General features: G+C 37.7%; 1 pseudogene; it reads left to right on the forward strand.

Moving 5' to 3' along the window:
* Positions 1 to 1,395: 1,395 nt before the first annotated feature.
* On the forward strand, positions 1,396 to 1,496 carry LOC128614291 (uncharacterized; annotated as a pseudogene).
* The last annotated feature ends 18,618 nt before the right edge of the window (positions 1,497 to 20,114 follow it).

Consider the following 20,114-nt stretch of genomic DNA (forward strand, 5'->3'; position numbering starts at 1 on the left):
ATATTAACTGTGATTTAGAGTGGTTTTTTTTGTTTTTTTTTTCCATATTAATGTCCATATTAATGCTAATGGTTTTGGAATAGAATGTTCAATGTTCAGGTGTCCACATACCTTTGGCTATATAATGTATTTGTAGCATAACATTCACATTACATGTTATCAGTTTCAAGCTGGAGGAGACTTCTTTTGATGGTGTTTTGGTAATGCAATGGGTGACTAGGTGTGGATGATGGTTTTCCTTATCCATAGCTCTTTTTTCATGTAGCATTTTTCATGAGGCTTGCTGTTTAGTACTATTCCATTGTTGACCTTTGGTTACTGACTATGCAGAGGTTTACATGTTCTCCCCATGTCCACATAGTTTCCTTTGGGTACTCTGGTTTCTCCCCACCAACCCAAACAACACGTCATTGGATTAAATACTCTAATTTGTCGTAAGGTGTGCATGGTTGTGTAATGCCCTTTGACAAATTAGTGGCCATGGTGTAATCCTGCCTTGCACCCAGGATCCACCACAACCTTGATCAGTCTAAAGAGGTTACTGAAGATGAATGAATGTATTCATATTCCAACTGAGATACTACATATTCATTACTCTCTATGACACACTACATATGACTAATGTCTACCTCTTCATGACATCTGTTCCTAAAGAATAGAAATTTGTTGTTGAGAACAATTTACAATGATTTAAATATAAAGAGTAAAATCTACATAAATCTGCTTAAAATAAATCTGCATTTGCTCTAAGCTCACATCAAGGCACACACACCTAGACTGCATCCTTTAAGTTCACATGTTCCATTGGCAAAGTTTTTTTAGTGTGATATTATGAGAGTTAATATGATATTGTTCATGATTGTCTCTAAGAACACTCACTATAAAATTGAAGCCCTTTTAATAAGTGCTGTCAAATCATCTAGGGCTACCTATATATATGCTATAGATGGCAGCTATAGCTTAATATAAACTTAAAGTAGTAACCAACATTCACAGCCAACACACCCAGGTGGGGCTCAAAGGGTTTGCACATGGGCTGATATTTGGGGACCACCTGGGCAAATAATTTGTGGGAATAATTTGTACAAAACAATAATAACTTGTAAATAACTTTTGAAAACTTGTAATGTGTTCCCAAAAAGAACAAACAAACAAACAAACAAACAAACAAACAAAAAAACCACAATGCAGCTCCTCACTCCTCTGTCCCCTTTTAAAAGAGAAAATAAATTAATCAACCATTTTGCCAATCTTTTTTATTCCCTTTTTCACAGATAAATCAGATGCATTTTTGACAAAGAATTGCACAGATGCAGATGTCATGACAATCTATCAATAAATCCTCATGTGTAAAATACAGCAGCTATGGATGAGAGGGGAGTTGACTGCTGGAAGTTGCTACAGCAGCACATATACTCAAATTGGAACGATACAGAGAAGATTAGCTTGGCCCCTGCACAAGGATGATGCAAAATTGTGAAGCGTGACTACTGGAAATCAAAGATGTCATATTTAAGTTTATGTTCTGCTTGTTCAACAGTTGTTTGATAAATTGCTATTAAACACATTCTGACAGATTTGAATTGCTAGTTTTAGTCTGAATTCTTATCCTTTTGGTTATGGGGCACCAGAAATTCAGCAAAAATGCTATGCCATCATCTAACAGTAAAAAAGAAGCACAACTCTGAGGGAGTTAGCTAGCTGTAATTCTAATGTGACAAGAAGCCAAATTAATGTTTTGTTTAACATTATGTTGTGAAAACAATGCATTTTTAATACATTTTAGTTTTCAGTTTTTATATAATAATGTAGTTCTTACCTTGGGTACACTGACTGACATCAAAGTCACCTCCAGAAAATTGACAACACAATGGCAGTGACATGAATGGAAAAGTCAGGGGGTGGGGGATGGGCATTACTGTGTGAGATCTTGCGAAATCCTGCAAAAGGTTTCACAAGATCTCGCAATAGTCTTTTTTTTTTTCTCCATGTCAGCTAACTCTTGATCCTTTTGAAAAGCGGAAAATTGGGTAAAATTGCATGAAGTATCTTAACCTACCAGCTATAACATTTGAACATTAGTCCAAGTGTCAAAACAACAACAATAATAATAATAATAATTAAAAAAAACATGCAACTGTGCATATTTGTATACTATCTCGGACCCATGTAATAGGATTGTTTGTGTTTGCACTTGTCTAACCCATTTGGTAAACCAAAATGGGCCCCATTTGTGTTGCCAATTTTGAGCCCATGCACTCATTTCCCAATAGTGACCCAACTAGGAGGCATATAAGGAGCCCACCTGGGTTCGCCCATGTGGGACCTACTTAGTTGCCCCAAGTGGGTCCCAGATAAGATGCCCATTTCAGGCCCATGTACACTCAGTACCCCTGTAGCCCAACTGTAACCCATGTGGGGCCCACATAAACATGTTGGCTGGGAATTGTACATGCTTCAATCATGCTTTCATTTAAATCTCATGCTTCAAGTACCTTAAGTCAATAGCCACTAAATTAAATTTGCCATAATGTGATAATTATATGTTATCTACAGGTTAATTTGAATTTCACTTTTTACACGTCTGTTATCGACAAAATGAAAGTGCATAAAAAAAGGTTGCAATATTTGCTGTCTCCTGCCTGTTTCCATCCAGTAGGCTATATGCACTGTAACTTCCACCTTTGACACAAGGCTGTTCTTCAGTTTACAATAGGGGGGATTTAAAGCAGAGAAAAACGGGATTATGGCAGTCGTCAAAGTTTACTTGTTGTTTGCTGGATTTGTCCAAAGTTACAATCAATGATGTGTGAAGAATTGTCAGAATAAAAAAAATATATTAAATTAAAATAAAAATAAAAAACTGAGAATAAAAAGCCTAATTCCAGCATTTACAGAATAAGTAATGTAACAAGAACAGAAACTGGACCACACATCCACTCACAACTCCCTCATCGAGACAGTCTGTCATTTAGGTGTTTGTTTACTTTTATTTCCAGCTATTCTTGAAAGCACAATGTGCTGCTAGTTGTTGTTGACAGCCCTAGTAATTTTATATTAATCTGACAAACACTGTTGACATTGTCAGCTTACATTGTATAAAACCTAATGTCATCATCGGAGGCAGCAAACCACTCCAAACAGAACTTACTGCTGAGGGTTATCTCCTCAATTTGTTTTCGGAGCCACCCCAGATAGCAAAATTTGTCTGGCCCACTTGTGGGCCACATACTTGCTTTAGTTCTGGCCCAGTATATGCCTGGTCCCGGCCCAAAACTGGCCCACACACTGAAAACCGACACATTATTTCCTCTGCTCAGATCCGGCCCAGACACTGTAAAGTGACTTATATTGTTTTATGTGGCCCAGGTCTGGCCCAGACACTGTAAAGTGACCTATATTGTTTTTTGTGGCCCAGGTCTGGCCCAGACACTGTAAAATGACTTATATTGTTTTATGTGGCCCAGGCACTGTAAGACAGATCTGGCTGAGAGTCGGCTTGTTCCCTGGGCCCAGGAACTGCTGAATGTACTTCATTTTATCAGGGAAACACAAATTCAACCATTTAATAAGATTAATTGCTTTTTTTAAACATTAACAAATACACTACAATATGAACATTTATTAACAACACACTTTTAAAACAGCAAAATAACAAGTAAATATATTTACAGTATATTTAAAGACAAAAAAAATATTCTCTCTCTCTCTCTCTCACACACACACACACACACACAAATAAATTCAACCATTTAAAAACATTAAGGACTTTTATAAACAATGAAAAAATACAAAATGAACAATATGAATATGAATTCATACAATATGAATACATTATGAATATGTATTAACAAATAACAAAATAATTCAAACAAATATATTTGCATTTTGTAAAGAAAAGACACACAGAGAACATACAGTTGCGGTCAGAAGTTTGCATACCCCTTGCAGAATCTGCAAAATCTTAATACTTTGAACAAAATAAGATTGATCATAAAAATCCCATGTTGTTTTTTATTTAGTACTGCCATGAATAAACTATTTCATATAACAGATGTTTACATATAGTCCACAAGACAATAGCTAAATTTATAAAAATTTACCCCGTTTAAAAGTTTACATACCCTTGATTCTTAATACTGTGTGTCGTTACCTGGATGATCAACAAAACTGTTTTTATGTTTTGTGATAGTTGTTCATGAGTCCCTTGTTTGTCCTGAGCAGTTAAACTGCCCACTGTTCTTCAGAAAAATCCTCCAGGTCCTGCACAATCTTTGCTTTTCCAGCATCTTCTGCATGTTTGAGCCCTTTCCAACAGCGGCTATATGATGTTGAGATCCATCTTTTCACACTGAGGACAACTGAGGGACTCGTACACAACTATCACATAAGGTGATATAAGGTGAAATATTCACTTATGCTTAAGAAGGCAATACAATACATTAAGAGCCAGGGGTGTGTGAACTTTTGAACAGGATGATCGGTGTAAATTGGTTGTTTAAAGATCTATTTTTTTCATTTAGTATTGCCCTTCAGAAGCTAAATAAGATACTTACATGTGTCCCAGAAGACAAAATAACCACCCATCCTCTATACCACTTTATATTTTTCAGGGTCACAGGGAAACCTGGAGCCTATCCCAGGGAGCATTGGCACAAGGCAGGGTACACCCTGGATAGGGTGCCAATCAATCACACTCACATTCGCCACACATTCGCCGCACAGTGGGAATCAAACCCCTGACCCTGGAGGTGTGAGGCAAACATGCTAACCACTAAGCCACCGTGTGCCCTAGATAAAATAACAATATACACCAATCACCAAGTTTACTTGGTTCTTAATGTATTGTATTGCCTTCTTGAGCATCAGTCAATGGGTGTGTAGAATTTTAAAAAGTGTGTGTAGAATTTTTATATCCACTGTATATGGAAAAGGGTAGATAGTGGCCTTTTCCACTTGTGACACAAGTGTGTAATGCTGTCCTGTGATGCAGCATGAACAGTAGTTCAAAATGCAGGAAGCATGTGTTAGCCTACCTATGGTGAAGCATTATGGTGGCCGCATAATGCTATGGGACTGCTTCTCTTCAGCTGGGCCTGGGGCTCTATTTATATTAGAAGGAATCATGGATAGTGCCAAATACCAATCTATTTTGGCATATAGCCTGCAGGCCTCTGTTAGACAGCTGAAGATGAAGAAAACATGTTACCTTCCAGCACAATAATGACCCAAAGCACAAATCCAAGTCAACAAAGTCTCCAGAAGAAAAGGTCACGATCATAGCCCAGAGCTAAATCCTATCAAAAACCTGTAGAATGACTTGAAGAGGGCACAGAATATCCTCTTTCAATTTGATAGATCTGGATCTGGTTGCTATATCACAGTAAAGTTGGGAAAAGATCTGACATTTATTTTGGTTTCATTTTTTACATCACAAAAACCTGAAATTTTAACAGGGGTATGTAGATTTTTTGTCCACTGTATGATACACCTGTGGTGTGCCAACCACGATTTCCCCTGGCTCTGTCTAGGCACCCCATATTACATATTCTGCTTAAACATGGCTCTTAAAGAGGATGGCCAGCAATATACCGGCTTTTTGGCTTTTGACTGCCAGGCCTGTGGAGATCAAAATAATTTTAGCAGGCTATTTTAGGCACAAGAGACATATGCCTTGCTTACGTAGATGCACAGACCAGAAATTTGTGATGGGGAGAGGCCCGACTTATGTATGGGGGGCTTGAATGACTCACTGGTAAGGGGGACTATATTTGTCCCAACCTTATGCACCTGGTTCAGGCTGCCAAGAAAACTCACTGAGACAGATAATGAGATGAGTCAGCCATGACAAAGCAGAGATGAAACCAAGAGGGTGAAGATATAGATAGAGGGCAGGGCAGAGAGGTGTGAAAGAGCAAAAATGAGAGAGAGAGAGAGAGACTGGAAATGAAGATTGAGATACAGAGACAGAGAGTGGGAGAGCTGCCAAACATTTATGTTACCATGGTTTGCTAACTGCTTGCTCCTTTTGACCTTAAATTGTGTTGAGTCACTGTCTCTCACTTAAACCTGCACATTACAATGACATCATGCTCTGGACATCAGGACATGACCAGAAATTAGGACTACTATTAAAGGCCTGTCATTGCTTTCTTGGAATAATACTAGAGAGAAACAAGCTTACAAGTGTAACGGGTATGGAAAGTATTCCATACATTTAATGTGTAGAATTACACAAAAGGAAATGTATACCTGATGTAGCTGTCTACTTGTGTGAGTATTTTCCCTTTTAATTGTCATGATGTCATTGGTCTGTGTAATTTCCTGTTTTGGCTCCTCCTCTTCCCTTTTGCATTGTAATTGAATGGGAGAGATAGGTTTAATTTTGAGTTCTCAATAATCTTATTTCATCTTTATTTAAATCATCATTTATATACCCATTTTAATTTGTGTGTATAATGTTATTTTACTTACCTATGTGATTATTTTTGTTGTTTTACCCTCCTTTTTGAGTAATTTTTTTGTATTTTGTTTCAAAATGTGGAAATGAGAGCACATGGTGACCATCGGGCATTGTGTTTATTTTGTAGAGCAAAGTGTAAGGGCGATTCACTCAGGGAGGCTGCTTGTTTGTGTTATTGGGTATGTTTTTTGTTTTATATTATTTTAATTTGTTACTTGGGTGAATTCTGCCCTTTCGCATTGTAATTGAATGGGAGAGAGCACAGTGTAAGGGCAAATCACTCAGGGAGGCTGCTTGTTTTTGTTATCAGAGAATAAATGAAGAGTCGAGCCAGATGCCGTCCTTTTTTTTTTTTTTTTTTTTTTTTTTGGATAAAATAAAACACAACGCAGACTACAACCAGTTACACAAGCGTACAAGCTTTTGCAAAACATATTACAAATACGATGACACATCATGATTCTCCACTATTTGCAAATAATAAACAACACTGAGAATATTATTGTACTTGAAGTAGAGCACTCAATAAATTGGCCGTAATTGACAAATCATTTAAAAGTAAGGAACACTAGTAGATATTGTTCTTTCCTGTTGCATCTAGTGGAGTATTTGCTCACCACCTGAAGTTTAGTACACTTAAATGCAACTGTGTCCTTGGTGTTTCCACATAAAGTGTAGGAGCTTCTAAGAGGACACTGTTAGCTCCTTACCATGTTGACCTTTTACACTTTGGTATTGTGGGAAAATAATGAGCCAGCACAAGAGAGTGCTTATGAGACTTTACCACAGTCATTAGAATGCACAAAGGCTAGAATTTTTTTTACCCAGTGTGCTGGTGACAACACTTCATATTTCCTTCATATTTCCATTTCCTGGGTGGCCTTCTTCATTCTGCTTAAGTGGTTTTTATTATAATGCAAGAGGCCTGAACAGCAGCAGCTGGAGCCAGTTTTAAGAGATGCCACGAAACACTTGACTTTTGTCAAATTATGTCAAAGCAACATTTCAAATGATCTCTGCTCCAAAACAAGTTTTCCAGAGAGCAAAAATCTTGTACAAAAACTTGAGACCTACAGTTTGTTGGTTCTGGTAAGACCATCTTTCCAGGCAGGAAAAAATCTCCAATGTGTTGGACTACTAATTCCAAGGATCATGAGGACAGACAGGAGAGCTTTGTGATTGACAGTGTCAAAGGCTGCTGAGAGGTCAAGAAGGATCAGAACTAATGATAGTTTGACTGATCTATCAGCATGAGCCCCAATAACAGACACAAGAAGTGTTTCTGTGGAGTGCACCATTTAGATGCCAAACTGATTAGGATCCTGGAGATTGTTCTGGAAAAGAAAGAGAAATTGTTGATCATACACAGCACATTAAATAATGTAAAAAAAAGATAGAATAAGGTTCTTGAGAAGTAAAACTTAAAAGTGTTTGCTCTATCATTGGGAGCTTTCAAGTGCAAAGCTTAACAATGCCACAGCTATCCGTGGCAGAGAGCCAAAAGAACAAAATTGGCCATGGTTTCAGGGTAGGAGGATGATATACTCTCCACTGTCAATCAAAGCAATACTAGCCAATCATGGGTGTCTGTGAGCTCATGAGTGTCCTCTGAATGCTATGCTGCATCAGTAGTGGTTCTGAAACATACTAATGTTGGAATCACATGTCTCAGAAGAAGCATATGCTTGCCCCACCCTCCATGGTTGATAGATGGCAAGTTATAGGGGAGAGTCAGCTAGGAGGTGGGAATTGGCAAAACAAATTGGGGAGAATATGGGGAAGAAAAATGAGAAAAGTGATACTGGTTGGTAGTTTCTGATGTCTGAGGTGCCTACTGTGGGCTTTCTCAGGAATAAACCTTCAAGACCAGAAGGTAGTCGGTATGTGACCAGATGTTATGAAGTTATTTATGATGAAAGTACAGTGGCCAACAGAAAACACATGCAAAAGGAACATGCAAATGCAGAAAACATGTACAAAATCAGAAAACACATGCAAAATCAAAAATGCTGCAACAAGCCAAAAACACAATGGAAATGGTTTACAAAATTGGAAATGGAAATCCAAGGTTCCAAATTCCAAGGAATGTGTGACAGAAACACCTGGCAAAAAGAAGACTTAGAAAAAGTAGGCTTCAGGGTCTCAGGTCCCTGAGCTCATGTGGCTCTCTGTTAGTGGTTAAGATGTTGGACTACTGAACGGAAGGTTGTGAGTTCAAATACCAGCACCACCTGGCTACTGTGTCCTTGAGTAAGGCCCTTAACCCTCAACTGCTCAGTTGTAAGTCATTCTGGATAAGGGCGTCTGCCATAAATGTAAATGTGTGTTCCCTTTCAAAGGGAACTCAATGTTGTGTGAGCTTCATGCTGTACATCTTGTTCACTTCTCAAGGAACAGGGTTACACGTGTAACCCAGGCGGTTTATAGGGCTGCAACAACTAATCGATAAAATTATTAATAATCGATAATTAAAATAATCGACAACGAATTTCATTATGAATTAGTTGGGTCTGTGATGTCACTGTGGATATGCCCCATCAATGAAGTCACTTCACAATGGTGAAAAAGGCATTCCTATGAATAAAACACATCTGAAAAACAGCGGAGGTCACAGAATGAGCTGCTGTGGGAAAAGTGCACAATTCAGGTTGTACAAAACACGAGAATGTTTTATATTAAACACTTCAAACAAACTCGTAAGTGTATTAACATGGCTTGTTGTGTCAGATGCTGCGACAAATGCGTGTGCTGTTTAATGTGAAAGGAAGCGCAATAACTCTGATTCAAATATTAATTTTGATCAAATATGTTGTTCATGCTATATTTAGAAACAAAAGTAATTGTGTTTCTTATGAGAGCAGTAAATGTAATGGGGTTATAACATGTAATTGTATATAAATGTAAGAAGTGTGAGTAAATGTGTGTGTTACTGCAGAACGTTCAACCTCTTACCAGTTAACACTTAGTTTGTGCTTTTGTTTTTCTTTTTTAGCATTTTTAATATAGTGATTTAACTTATCCTTTAAAGCTTGTAGACAATCAGTTGTTTTATTTGTTTTCAAATATAATGTTAATATATTTTTTTAATCCTTTGCACAATGTTTAGCATAGCCCTGTTACGTTATTCAATGTATTTTTGTTTGCTCTATGTGCCATTTGTGTGTCTGTCGGTGGTGGGATGGGTTTCTTTTGTCTCCTCCCCCTTCTCTAGTCCCCACCTACTGCATGCGTACGTTCTGGCTTGCTACTGGATGATCACGTCTTGTCCACGCCTGCTCCGGCCTTGTACGACAGGATTGGTTGCCTGCACGTTTCCAGAAGTGTACTTAAGCCTCATCAGTCTCCATCCCAGGGCAGATCGTTGCCATTTGCATTGTGTATAGAGAGAGAAGTGCTTTTCGCCTGTGTATGACTATTTTGCCTGTGTATGACCCTATGCCCGATTTGACTTTGTTTATGCCCTGCCCTGTTACGATTGGTGTGAGACTCTTGTGTATATATGTATATATAATTTTGTTAATTAACACACTACTAGTCACCTCTGTAAATAGTGCACGGTTAAGAGTGGTTTGTAGGAAGTCGGCGCCATTTGTGTTGATTCTTCTTTTCTCCTGGTTTTGGGTTAGCTAGGGAGTGAGGGAAGATGGTGTATTTTTGTTTTCTTTTCTTGTAGTTGTTAGTTTTCTTTGGTAAGTTAGAGGGTATTTTTGTTTATTATTTTGACCTGGCCTGCTTCTGAAGACCAAAACCACTATATATATATATGTATATATATGTATATATATACTACTATTATATATATATATATATATATATATATATATATATATATATATATATATATATATATATATATATATATATATATATAAAGGTGCTCCGTTTGGAGAATAAAAACAAAGTAAACGCAATCTTGGTCTCGCCAACCCTTTTCTTTTTGTTTATTTTATTGTATGTTGCGGCCCGACCTAGACCGGGTCGTAACAAGCCCACATAGATACATTGAATACCTTTTTCATAGCCTTCAATTTGCACAATATTTGAAGGACAACATCGGGAAGAATGTGAAATAACATGTTTTTTCATAATACAGAAAATAAAAATTGGCCTTTTAATCCAACTAATTGATTAATCGAAGAAATAAGTGACAGATTAACTGATTATGAAAATAATTGTTAGTTGCAGCCCTAGTGGCTTACATATATTCCTCCCTTGAACAAACAAATAAACTGCACCAGATGGAAAAGCAAGTGGGACAGTATGGTGACACAGTGGGTAGCATTTCCACCTAACAGCACCAGGGGCCAAAGTTCAATCCTGAGCTTGGGTGAGTGTCTGCACAGTCATGGACAGCAATTCATATTTCTTTAGTATATAGTACAAAGTTTTCTTTTGTAAAGTATACAGTACAAAAAAAAAAATAATAATAACGTCAAACGCTTAGAATGAAGTACAGCAAGATTAGTTATGTTGATTTTTTTTTACTGGTAGTAGACAGCAAAACCACTTGCCATGGATAGTACACAACTAGAGTTATTGCATATTATGTAGGATTTGAGCAGTCCATTAATTCTAAAGTCTATTAGTTGCTATTGGAAGCAATTCATTTCATTGTTGTAATTTCATTTACTGTACATCATTGATATTGAAAAAGAGTCCTGGTCCAAAGGAGCAGCTGCAGGTCTGCAGGACTTATAAATTCTTATATGAAAAGGTAACTCAGGAAATCAATCCTATAACATGAACCATACTGGTGTGCCTATTAATCATGATTAGGTCAGGTTCATGAAAATAATACTGGCTACAGAGAATATACTGACCCATTTTATTCTTTTTAGCATAGGAATCTCTGATTTTATAAAACAGATAGAAGATTCTTTCATTTTTTTCCCCTAAGGAAGCTACTGTAGCTATTATGACACAGGCTTGGAGCAGGATGCAAGTGCAGGTAAAGTGGCAGTTTATTAGGAATGCAGACAAAACGAAAGGCAATAATCAGTGTGAATAAACAGTCCAGAGTTAAGCGGTCAGCAAACAGAGAATCAGAGGCAAATACAATAATCAGAAACGTGGGCAATGGCAAAGCTCAAAACCAGGAAGCAGTAAACAATAACAACAGCTTGGTAACAACAGGATACTAGAGAAACTGCACAATTACATCTCAATGAATGAGTGAACCGAATGTCCTTACATACTGTGAAGGTGATTGAGTGCAGGTGTGTATAATCAGTAATCAGGTGAATATGAACGTGACAGTGAATGTGTGTTGTGGGAAGTGGAGTCCTGGGCGGCCATCATTGTAGGCCGCTGTGTATGCTGGGAAATGGAGTCCGAGTTGCAGTTTAACCTAACAGTAGCCAGCAGAGATGCATCTAAACCAGGGGTGGGCAATCTTATCTGGAAAGGGCCGGTGTGGGTGCAGGTTCTCATTCCAACCAAGCAGAAGGCACACCTGATTCCACCTATTTAATCAGTTGATCTTGGCTTTCAGTAGATTCAGGTGTGGCTTCTGCTTGGTTGGAATGAAAACCTGCACCCACACCGGCCCTTTCCGGATAAGATTGCCCACCCCTGATCTAAAATGTACTGGTAGAAAGCTGTTTTTTTGTTTGTTTTTAGCTAAGGGATTCTTGCTTATTCTGATGTACTCCCACCTTATTACTGATACAATAACCAAGAAAGAATGGGGAGTCGCCTTTAGCATATGGTTATGTCCCAGCACACGTTAATGTAATCTGCACTGTGCTCTACATCATTAATCTTCATTCCTTCTCCATCAGCTCATATTAAAGGACACAATACCAGTGGGACTGTTTGGGGGAATGCCTGAATTATGTCCATGATATGCCTGCTCCTCTGGTATTGACTAATAAAGCATCCATATTTCTCACTTTAACAGTAATCATTAACTTAATGAATGAAATTTATTAGCATTTGAGCACACTAATGTGTAGAATGCAGAACACGTCACCGTGACACGAAATTTTAATTCTTTCTGAGGAATCAGAATTTATCATCATAAATGGTAGTGTTTGTATTTGGTTAAATGGACAAACAGATGGTGCAATAATAAATATCATGTGTATAATATAATAATATGATAATGAGTATACTTGTCCAGTTGTTTTTAAAATTATGTAAATATGTATAACTGTGTCTAAACAGAATGTTCCAGTTGAGGAGTCTTCAACTCTGATTCACAATCTCATGAAAAATAAATCATCAAACTTTTATTATAATTTGATCATGCTGTCTCACATGACAAGTGCTGTTAGACATTAGTCAGAGGGTTGAAACTTGTGCTAAGCCACATAAAATCAGTTACACAAAAATGCCAAAAGAGACTTACTCTCAATCCTGTTAACAGAAACTATTGACTTCAAATATTGATATTGACTTCACATTCAGGTTTTGAGTTATTAATTGTTCTTGTTTTTTAGTTTGAGCTTCAATGACATGATTGTCTATCCAGGAATTTAATGTCTCTGATATTCCTGTGTTTGCATTTGTGTAAGGCCAGGAAAGTAATAATCAACTGCATGAAGAAAAAGGGGCTATCTTTATTGCTCTCTCTACGATGTGAATCAGTTCTCATGAAAACAGTAGCTGGCTTCAGTGTGGCTTTGATGTAAATGTCAACATAATTACAAAGGAATGACCCAAGCAGCCAGAGAGCAATAGTGGAGAAGACACACCCCATTTACTACCGGTGACCCCTGTCTTTGAAGACTGGATCTGTTTTCCCTGCCTGAGTGTTCAGTGCATTTTAAATGAGTCGTAAATGCAGCCACAATTTAAACACACACACACACACACACACACACACACACACCCACACAGGGTTTGTGAACATTGGCTTATGAAAGTGCAAAAGGTTTAGAAAGCTGTTTTTTATTTTATTTTATTCAGCCAAAAGTCATGTTTATTTATTGTTTTTTGTTTGTTTGTTTTTTAGAATATTCATTTAGATATTGGCTGTATTTAGATATTGTTCAGCAGAAGCATCCACCTCTGAATTGGCATACAAAAATACAAGTACACATCAAACAGTGGAGGCCTGTGCTGATTTAGGGGTATTAGTGGCACATTTGATAAGATCTGGCAAATCCTCTCCTCAGGCTGTGCTGTCCTCACTAACAGCAACTTGGCATAGAGTGCTTGAATCTTGTATATGAACATATCATCTTCCTCGCTTCAGCCCAGAAAAGTCAGGGCTCAGGTTTCACTATTGGCAAGACATCACTTTTCAGATCTCTCTTGCTAACACATACACACATACACAAACAGGCACCTTGCCACACTATATTTTTTTTTCTCCTTGCAAGTTTTGTCTCATTTTGCCAAAATTGCATGATTCGCAGAATTAGCTGTAAAATGTTGTTGATTCTGTGCAGCATTGAGGACATTGATCCACAAGACAAAAATCACTGCTTACATACTTCATAGAGAGCAGGCAGCCCAGCATGAAGCCAATTTATGATCATTGACCAGACACAGTGGTATTCTAAAACTGAGCAAATTTGGGCAAAGATCAATGTGATGTTTTTGTGTTGGCATATTAAAACCCCTCCCCATCCAAGTTATGCAGATTCTGATATGGAGATGGATCTTTGGCAACTCAATCCATCACCGCTACCTTGGAAGCAGAAATGCTTTATGCTAGTTCTGGCCCCAGCATAAACATTAAGACACTGAACCCACATTGCATCCAAGCCACATTTCCATTTTAAAAAGATGTTAATGGGAAACACAAGCTGAAGCCTTTATTTTGTTGCTTAACTTTGAAGAAAACTGAGAAGCTACTTCAACTTCACCATAATTGCTACTTGTTGTGAAATCTTCCCAACCAATGGCAAAAACTTTTATAATGACGCCAGGTACAATTTGTACAAGACATTTTTTTTCTAGAGCACTTATATCTAGAACGGGATTTATGTCTATGTAACCTTTACATATAATATAGGAATAACAAAAAACCACATGACTTGATTGACATACAGTATATACAATATATGCTAAATATAGTGTCTAAATACTCTCTTGAATATGTACGTTTTTGTTCATACACTCTAAAAATTCTGGGTTATTTTTTCTACCCAAACACCATTTTATTGGGTTATTTTCTCAGTCATGGGTAGTTTTTGTGTAGTTTTGTGTAAATCTACTGTTGGATTAATGGCTAGATCATTTTCACTGACAACTGAATCAATGCACCCCTCCCCCATCTCGACACCTCAGCCCAACTCCTTGGGTCAAATTAACTCATTTCGGACTGTTTGAATTCACCTCAGATGGAGGTAGCAGTTTTTGAGGCGAGGAAACCAAATGACCACAGGTAAGTTAGCATTCAGCACAATTTAGCATTAATGCTGCTGAAAATGTCTGGCCGAGTTTGTGATATTTAGGCAGGGAGCACTTGAAAATGTGTTCATTGGTCAACAGTATCTCAGTAAGTGATAATTAACTTTACCTATTGCGACGGCTTCAAAAGTGAATGTCATGTACTGGTTCCTCCATGTTGACGTTACACTACTTGTGTGTTTATGTTGGCTCTGAAATATGGACTGAGGTCAGGGTCATCACTAGAGATTTATGAATGGGGGGCTAAGCCCCTTTTAGGGGGGTCTGGGCATATATCACCCCCCCGCCCGAATTGTTTAAAGCCACCACATTAGGAGGATGGGTTAGAGCTGTGTTCATGTATTCAGTGAATGTTAATGCTGGATAACAGATATAGACAGTCAGTGGTTAATGGAACTTAGCTAGCTCAGTAATGTCGAAGCCAAAAGTTCTTCACAAGGTTAACATGACAAAAGGAGAGGATGATGCTTTCCACTATCTCTGTAATGTTGGTTGACTTATGTTGTGCACAAAAATTGCCGGTAAGATGCTACAGGAAGGAAAAAAATATATTCACAAGTTAGCTACTTTCCTGGTGAGTCTACAGCACCATTTTGTTCATTAGGAGATAGAGGTCACATTTCCAAAATTACACAATTTGGGATTCTGTAACACAATTTCTCAGTTAAAACCCAAAGGCATTTGTCCATATTTTGTAGCTAACAATTAACCAACACTCTTTTTCTCTTTGGAAGGGAGTGGGACTCTTATCTTCCCAGATGGCAGGGAGATTTGTAAGAAGATGCATCAACTCTAATTCTTACATCTGTCAAATGTTTAAATGATTTTAATAAATGTCACCTGAATTTCATGTAATTGTTTGTTTATTTGGTGAGCATTTTAGTAGAATTTTATCATACAAACAAATTGCATATTAGGATAATTGTTTGGAAAAAAGTATAAACAACACATCTCTGTGTTATGGGTGTTATTTTTAACACATTTTTGTGTGGAAATGTTTAACACACAGCATGTGTTAAATGTACTAACAAAATGTGTTGTCCTTAACTAGACAGGCAGGTGTGTTAAAAATTAAAACATGATTGGGTGAAGGTTTGTATAAATATATTTATCCATAAAACCATTACTGTACACTAGAAAAAGCAAAAATGTGCGATAACAGTACAGTTTACATGATGCTAATGCACTGCTATCTTTGTTTGCTTTGGCTTACTTGTTTGTAATGCCCACTGTATTGTAGGTTGGTTACTCAGTCTTTTTTTTTTTTTTTTTTTGGATATTTGAACATCTCCTTTGATCAAAATCTGACGTTTTCATATATATATATATATATATATATATATATATATATATATATATATATATATATATATATATATATATACAGTATCTCACAAAAGTGAGTACACCCCTCACATTTTTGTAAATATTTGATTATATCTTTTAATGTGACAACAATGAAGAAATGACACTTTGCTACAATGTAAAGTAGTGAGTGTACAGCTTGTGTAACAGTGCAAATTTGCTGTCCCCTCAAAATAACTCAACACACAGCCATTAATGTCTAAACCAAAAGACAACAAAAGTGAGTACACCCCTAAGTGAAAATGTCCAAATTGGGCCCAATTAGCTATTTTCCCTCCCCGGTGTCTTGTGACTTGTTAGTGTTACAAGGTCTCAGGTGTGAATGGGGAGCAGGTATGTTAAATTTGGTGTCATCGCTCTCACACTCCCTCATACTGGTCACTGGAAGTTCAACATGGCACCTCATGGCAAAGAACTCTCTGAGGATCTGAAAAAAATAATTGTTGCTCTACATAAAGATGGCCTAGGCTATAAGAAGATTGCCAAAACCCTGACACTGAGCTGCAGCATGGTGGCCAAGACCATAGAGTGGTTTAACAGGACAGTTTCTACTCAGAACAGGCCTCGCCATGGTCGACCAAAGAAGTTGAGCGCACATGCTCAGCGTCATATCCAGAGGTTGTCTGGGAAATAGACATATGAGTGCTGCCAGCATTGCTGCAGAGGTTGAAGGGGTGGGGGTTCAGCCTGTCAGTGCTCAGACCATATGCCGCATACTGCATCAAATTGGTCTGCATGGCTGTCGTCCCAGAAGGAAGCCTCTTCTAAAGATGATGCACAAGAAAGCCCGCAAACAGTTTGCTGAAGACAAGCAGACTAAGGACATGGATTACTGGAACCATGTCCTGTGGTCTGATGAGACCAAGATAAACTTATTTGGTTCAGATGGTGTCAAGCGTGTGTGGCGGCAACCAGGTGAGGAGTACAAAGACAAGTGTGTCTTGCCTACAGTCAAGCATGGTGGTGGGAGTGTCATGGTCTGGGGCTGCATGAGTGCTGCCGGCACTGGGGAGCTACAGTTCATTGAGGGAACCATGAATGCCAACATGTACTGTGACATACTGAAGCAGAGCATGATCCCCTCCCTTCGGAGACTGGGCTGCAGGGCAGTATTCCAGCATGATAACGACCCCAAACACACTAAAGAAGCTGAGGGTGAAGGTGATGGACTGGCCAAGCATGTCTCCAGACCTAAACCCTATTGAGCATCTGTGGGGCATTCTCAAACTGAAGGTGGAGGAGCACAAGGTCTCTAACATCCACCAGCTCCGTGATGTCGTCATGGAGGAGTGCAAGAGGACTCTAGTGGCAACCTGTGAAGCTCTGGTGAACTCCATTCCCAAGAGGGTTAAGGCAGTGCTGGAAAATAATGGTGGCCACAAAAAATATTGACACTTTGGGCCCAATTTGGACATTTTCACTTAGGGGTGTACTCACTTTTGTTGCCAGCGGTTTAGACATTAATGGCTTTGTGTTGAGTTATTTTGAGAGGACAGCAAATTTACACTGTTATACAAGCTGTACACTCACTACTTTACATTGTAGCAAAGTGTCATTTCTTCAGTGTTGTCACATTAAAAGATATAATCAAATATTTACAAAAATATGAGGGGTGTACTCACTTTTTGAGATACTGTGTGTGTGTGGGGGGGGGGGGTGTATGTATATATATATAAACACCACTTTAGCAGCTCTAGCAATACATTTTTAAGCACCTCCTTGTCTATAAATAAAGGAGATTCAATGTTGACATATGTGTTTATAATGTAGTATATTTTCAAAAGGTAAAAATAACCCTGAAAATATTAACCCATTTATGAAAAAAAAAATTAACCCACCATTTTTGTAAAAATGTAACCATCCTTTGGTTTTGGTTAAAATTAACAACCCAACATGATGGATTAGTTTAACCCAAAATGTTTTCTGTCCTATATTTACCCAGCATTTGGGCTAAAAATAACCCAGTTTGGTTCCTTTTAACCCAGTGTTTTTTAGAGTGTATTTATGAGTGCAAAGTCAAAAGACATCATGTGTGTAAATTTGAATTGGGTATATGCATTGGAAGTATATTAAATAACAAAAAAAATAGATATAAAATACAAATATAAAATATATACTGTACATGTTCAACGCAAAATTGAGCATTGTATGCATATAATATTACAACTCTGAGCATGACTGTTGTTTACTCCACAAAAAAAAACAAAAAAAAACAAATGTGAATGTGAATTCTGAGAAATACATTGAGCATTGGTGTGTCAAGTGAAAAAGAAACTGATGTAGGCAATTGCCCTCAAATTTATTAATTTTTCTAAATGATAGATTACACAATGAGCAAAACACTGTCCAATGGCATCATACATAGGGACAAGAGATGTTTAGAAGTAACATTTTGCAGCTTAAAGTAATCTGAAGTCTTTGATCTAAAGTCTGAGTCAAATCTCAAGTATATAGTCATGGACTTTAGTTAAGGTTCCTACTCTGGCTATATTATTTGTAAGGGAAGTATGTTGTGCGTTGTACAGTGTGCAGCCTTCCTGATATTAAATGTCAGAAACTATACATACTATACAATAGTACTGTGCAAAAGTCTTAGGTGCATGTAAAGAAATGTTGTAAAACAAAGATACCTTATGAAATAATTCCATTAAATGTATTGTATATAAAGAAATCTCCTATAAAGAGCAATAAACAGCACTAAAATAACAAAGTCAGTATTCCCTTTGCCTTTAAAAATGCATCAATATGCATTGCACATACACTCACCATCCACCGTCCATTGTCTCTACAGTTTATACAGAATGGTGCAAAAAACAAAAAAAAAACACTGAGTGAGCAACAGTCCTGTAGGTGGAATCGCCTGGTTCGAACTGCCACAAAATATGTAATTCATATAGTCACTATTCACAACAGTGGTGAGAAGAAAAACACCTCAGCATGCACAAAACATTTAATCTTGAGATGGATGGGCTACAACAACATAAGGTCACATTGGGTTCCTCTCCTTTCAGCAAAGAACAGGGATCATGGCCATAGACTCAACCAAACTGTAGAGTTGAAGACTAAAAAAAAAGACCAGGTAATGTTTTTTCTAATCTAAACTGTACAGTTTAAATGGGTTTTATAGCATCAGATTCCTGTTCTTGGCAGACAGGACAGGAACCCAATGTGGTCTTCTGTTTATATGAGTTACCACTGCATAGACTTCCTGTCAGCTCAGACCTGTCTGGTCATTCTCCTCTGATCTCTCTCATCAACAAGGTGTTTCAGCCTGCAGACCCTCCGCACACAGGATGTTTTTTTTTTGTTTGTTTTGTTTTGTTTTTCACACTGTGTAAACTCTAGAGACTGTTAAGTGTAAAAATCCCAGGAGATCATCAGTTTCTGAAATACTCAAACTTCTGGCACCAACAACAATGCCATGGTTAAAGTCACAGACATCACACCTTTTCTCCATTCTGATGTTTGTTGTGAACATTAACTGAGGCTCTTGGCCTGTATCTGCATGATTTTATGCATTGTGCCATCAATGCCAATCAATCCCACAGTATATTGTACACTTACAACATAAGCTTTTGTGGTAGATGCAAAAAGGCTACAGTTAAATGTGTTGTTTTTGACTGATGAAAAACAAAATGTTGCCAATAACATTTAACAGCTAAAGGAACTGTGCAAAAGAGGCATCAATAATAATTTTTGAATTTCAGCTAATCCTTCATACACAAATTATCCCATTCCACAGAATCCCATGTATTATTTGCTGTTCTGTATAAAAATTTGGCCCAAGTCTTGCAGTCTGAACAGCTTGCTAGTCACGAGTGCCATGTAAAGCAACAGCCAATAAGCACAAGATGAAGCCCGGAGTTTCACTGTAGATGAGTCAACAACTTGGAACCAGACATGCTAAGATGAAATCAGTGATATG

The sequence above is a fragment of the Ictalurus furcatus genome, chromosome 10 (assembly GCF_023375685.1).
Source record: "Ictalurus furcatus strain D&B chromosome 10, Billie_1.0, whole genome shotgun sequence".
NCBI classification, from domain to species: Eukaryota; Metazoa; Chordata; class Actinopteri; order Siluriformes; family Ictaluridae; genus Ictalurus; species Ictalurus furcatus.